The sequence below is a fragment of the Oryza glaberrima genome, chromosome 4, assembly GCF_000147395.1.
Source record: "Oryza glaberrima chromosome 4, OglaRS2, whole genome shotgun sequence".
NCBI classification, from domain to species: domain Eukaryota; kingdom Viridiplantae; phylum Streptophyta; class Magnoliopsida; order Poales; family Poaceae; genus Oryza; species Oryza glaberrima.
In genome coordinates, this window is record NC_068329.1 from 11,220,720 (window position 1) to 11,225,001 (window position 4,282).

General features: G+C 43.0%; 1 pseudogene; it reads left to right on the forward strand.

The window, feature by feature from the left end:
- Nucleotides 1–816: 816 nt before the first annotated feature.
- Nucleotides 817–4,070, forward strand: LOC127770148 (uncharacterized; annotated as a pseudogene).
- The last annotated feature ends 212 nt before the right edge of the window (nt 4,071–4,282 follow it).

A 4,282-nucleotide genomic window follows, 5' to 3' on the forward strand; every position in this document is an offset into this window, starting at 1 on the left:
AAATCCACAATAGTCCTAGATCCATTAATAACCGGGACTAGTTGGTGGCTACAACGGGCATATGTGATCTTTAGTCCCAGTTGGTAACATCATCTTCTTTAGTCCCGGTTCTAAAGATGTCAGACGTTGTCATGCCCCCCAGGATCTTTAGTCCCGGTTGGTATTACCAACCGGGGCTAAAGATCGCGGCGGTTGGTAACACCAACTGGGACTAAAAATCCCCCCCTTTATATATGTCTTCTTCCTCCTCCAGCCTGAACAAGCTTCAAAATTTCTCTAAGAAAGAGGGGAGGTCAAGCCAATTTTCTTGTGAAATTTTTTTAGTGATTATATACAAATCGGAGGTGTCTAAAAGGTTAGTAACTTCATCCTCTAATGTTTTTTGTTGTTATATTACTTTTGGAGCTATGTTTCACACATTTTTTTTTGTCTCCAAAACTTTGTTGTAAGTTGATGAGAGAGAAAATTTGTGTGGGAAGAAGAATATATAGAAATTTCGTTTGTTTACTTAAAAAAGTTTTATTCTCATAGTTTAAAATATGATGAAAATTAATCTTAAAAAATAGAAAACAAACTTAATTGAAAATTAGGAGAAGTACAACATTAATATTAGTTTAGAACTTCAAAAATTGTTAATAAGAATTGTTTGTTGGATTATTTTATAATTATTAATTGTATGAGTAATGATATGTCATTATTGTATGCTTGTCGAAAGAGTTTTTAATTATTTTATCATTATTGTTTGACTATCATTATTGTACGAAAATTTATTTATGTACGATTTTTTTTCATTTCATGTAGATGGATCGGCAATGGATGTACGCTGACCGGCGGTCCAAAGAGTTTATCGAGGACGTGCATTATTTTTTGAGAGTGGCCGAAGCTAACAAGCGTAACGGTTTTATTTGTTGTCCATGCAATAAGTGTAAGAACCAGAAGGACTATTCTGCATCCAGGACTATTCATTTCCACTTGTTTAAGTCGGGGTTCATGCCAAGCTATAATTGTTGGACATCCCACGGCGAGCAAGGGGTTGAAATGGAAGAAGATGAAGCGGAGGACGAGAACATTCCCGACTGGGCTCAGTACGCTGGATTTGAAGGAAATCAAACGGGCAAGGTGGACAGGGATGCTGGCGATAACGACGCTGCGGATGATCTTGGTCAGATGTTGCAGGACGCAAAGGAGGACTGTGAAAGTGAAAAGGAGGCACATAAATTAGAGCGGATGTTAGAGGACCACAGAACGTCGTTGTACCCAGGTTGCGAGCAGGGGCAAAAAAGTTGGATACCACTCTGGAGTTCTTGCAATGGAAGGCAAAAAATGGTGTTAGTGGCAAGGCATTTGGCGATTTATTGAAACTCGTCAAGAACATTCTTCCGGAGGGAAACAAATTGCCCGAGACAACGTACGAGGCTAAGAAGATACTCTGCCCTCTAGGACCAGAAGTTCAGAAGATTCACGCATGTCCGAATGATTGTATCCTATATCGCGGTGAGGAGTACGAGAACCTATAAGCATGCCCTGTTCTTAAAGCACTACGATACAAGATTAGACGAGAGGATCCAGGTGAAGTTGACGGGCAGCCAACGAAGAAGAGAATTCCTGCTAAGGTGATGTGGTATTTCCCTATAATATCACGGCTAAGGCGTTTGTTCAGGAACAAGGGGAATGCTAGAATGATGCGTTGGCACGCTGAAGAACGTCAACAGGACAGGATGCTGAGACACCCCGCTGATGGTTCGCAGTGGCGAAACATCGACAGAAAATTTAAGACTTTGGAAAGTACGCACGAAACATATGGTTTGGTTTAAGTACGGATGGCATGAATCCTTTTGGAGAGATGAGCAGCGGCCATAGCAGTTGGCCCGTTACGATGTGTATCTACAACCTCCTCCCTTGGCTATGCATGAAGAGGAAGTACATAATGATGCCGATTATTATTCAAGGCCCCAAGCAACCTGGTAACGACATCGATGTGTACCTAAGACCACTAGTCGAAGATCTTAAACTGTTATGGAAGAAGGAAGGTGTCCCCGTGTGGGACGAGGACAAACAGGAGGAGTTTAACCTACGAGCACTGCTGTTCATAACCATCAACGATTGGCCTGCACTTAGCAACCTATCCGGGCAGTCCAATAAGGGGTATAAGGCTTGCAGTCACTGTATGGATGAAACAGAAAGTACGTATCTTAAGCACTGTAGGAAGGTTGTGTACATGGGTCATCGTCGATTCCTTGCTGCAAACCACCCAGTACGGAAGAAAGGTAAGCACTTTGAACATAAGGCGGACCACCGTACGAAGCCTAAACATCGCAACGGGAAAACAGTGTTTGCTATGGTGAAAGATCTTAAAGTAGTGTTTGGAAAGGGGCATGGCAGCTAGCCTATAGAGAGCGAAGATGGTCACGCGGCGATGTGGAAAAAGAACTCCATATTTGGGAGTTACCCTATTGGAAATTCTTGGACGTCCGCCACACAATCGACGTGATACACCTCACTAAGAACCTTTGCGTAAACCTTCTTGGCTTCCTAGGTGTATATGGAAAGTCGAAAGATACACTGGAAGCACGTAATGATCTGAAGCATATGGAACAACGCGGCGACCTTCACCCGGAACCAAAGAAGAAAGGAATCCATTACTTGAGTCCAGCGAGCTACACTCTTAGCAAGGCAGAGAAGGAAAGTATGTTCGAATGCTTGGAGAGCATCAAGGTACTATCTAGATACTCCACGAATATAAAGCGAATAATAAGCACGAAGGAGAATATGTTCACAAACCTAAAGTCTCATGACTGTCACGTGTTGATGACACAACTGCTACCAGTTATAATAAGGGGTATCCTCCCAGACAATGTCCGGGCAAAAATAACAAGGTCATCGATCCGGATAGATTAGAAGCCCTTCAGAATGATGTGGTGCAATGTCAGCTTTGAGTTGATATTTCCACCTTTATTTTTCAATATAATGATGCATCTACTTTGTCACCTTGTCAAAGAGATCGGTATTCTCGGGCCTGTGTACCTGCACAACATGTTTCCTTTCGAGAGGTACATGGGTGTTCTGAAGAAATATGTTCGTAACCGTGCTCGTCCAGAGGCAAGCATCGCCAAGGGGTATGGAACAGAGGAGGTCATTGAATTCTGCGTAGAATTTATTGAAGACCTTCGCCCAATTGGGGTACCTGAATCACGCCATGAAGGGAGGCTACGGGGAAAGGGGACTCTCGGCAGGAAAGCAATAATGACGGTAGACAACAATTTATTCCGTAAAGCCCATTTCACTGTTCTGCAACACTTTTCATTGGTGACTTCTTACATCGAGGAGCACTTGGCTCTAGTTCACGCTAGAAACATCGGTAAGTCCGATGCATGGATTACACGCATCACATTGATACTTTCCCCGCGTGGCTGCGACAACATCTCATGGGTAACGAGACGATAAACCAACAACTAGCCTTCCTAGCGAGGGGACCATCTGGCTCGATCGCGACATTCCAGGGATATGAGATCAATGGGTACACATTCTACACGAGAGCCCAAGACATGAAGAGCATGAACCATAACAGCGCTGTTCGTGTCGACGCCATGGGACACGATGGAACAACTGGCACGTATTACGGTGCCATCGAGGACATATGGGAACTTGACTATGGTCCTCTCAAGGTCCCTTTGTTCCGGTGCCAATGGGTTAGGTTGAATGGTGGAGGCGTAATGATTGATGACAGTGGGATGACAACGGTTGACCTTAACAAGGTTGGATACTCGGACGAACCTTTTGTCCTTGCCAATGATGTAACGCAAGTCTTTTTCGTGAAGGACATGTCTAGCAAAGGAAAGAAGGGCAGACGGCCTGACGAGCCTAATCGTCACGTGGTTCTCCCAGGCAAAAGAAAAATCATCGCAGTTGAGGACAAGACTGACGAGGATTACGATCAGTTGGATGGGCAACCCCCTTTCACGGTGACAATTGACCCTAGCATCCTCCTATCAAATGAAGACACCCCTTACTCACGTAGCGATCACAAGGAAGGAACAATAGTGAGGAGAAAGTACGTGCGGTCAACCGTCACCGCCGATGTATTGCCGTAATTGTTGTGTACACGATTTATTGAATATCCATATAAATCAATTGTTGTATGGCATATGTTAATTATGTATGATTATTAGAATTTTTAACAAATTTAAATCATGCATATGCTAGTTATATACGATAATTAGAATTTTTAAAAGTTTTAAATCATGCATGTGGTATTTACATATGTTAATTAGAATTGTTAACA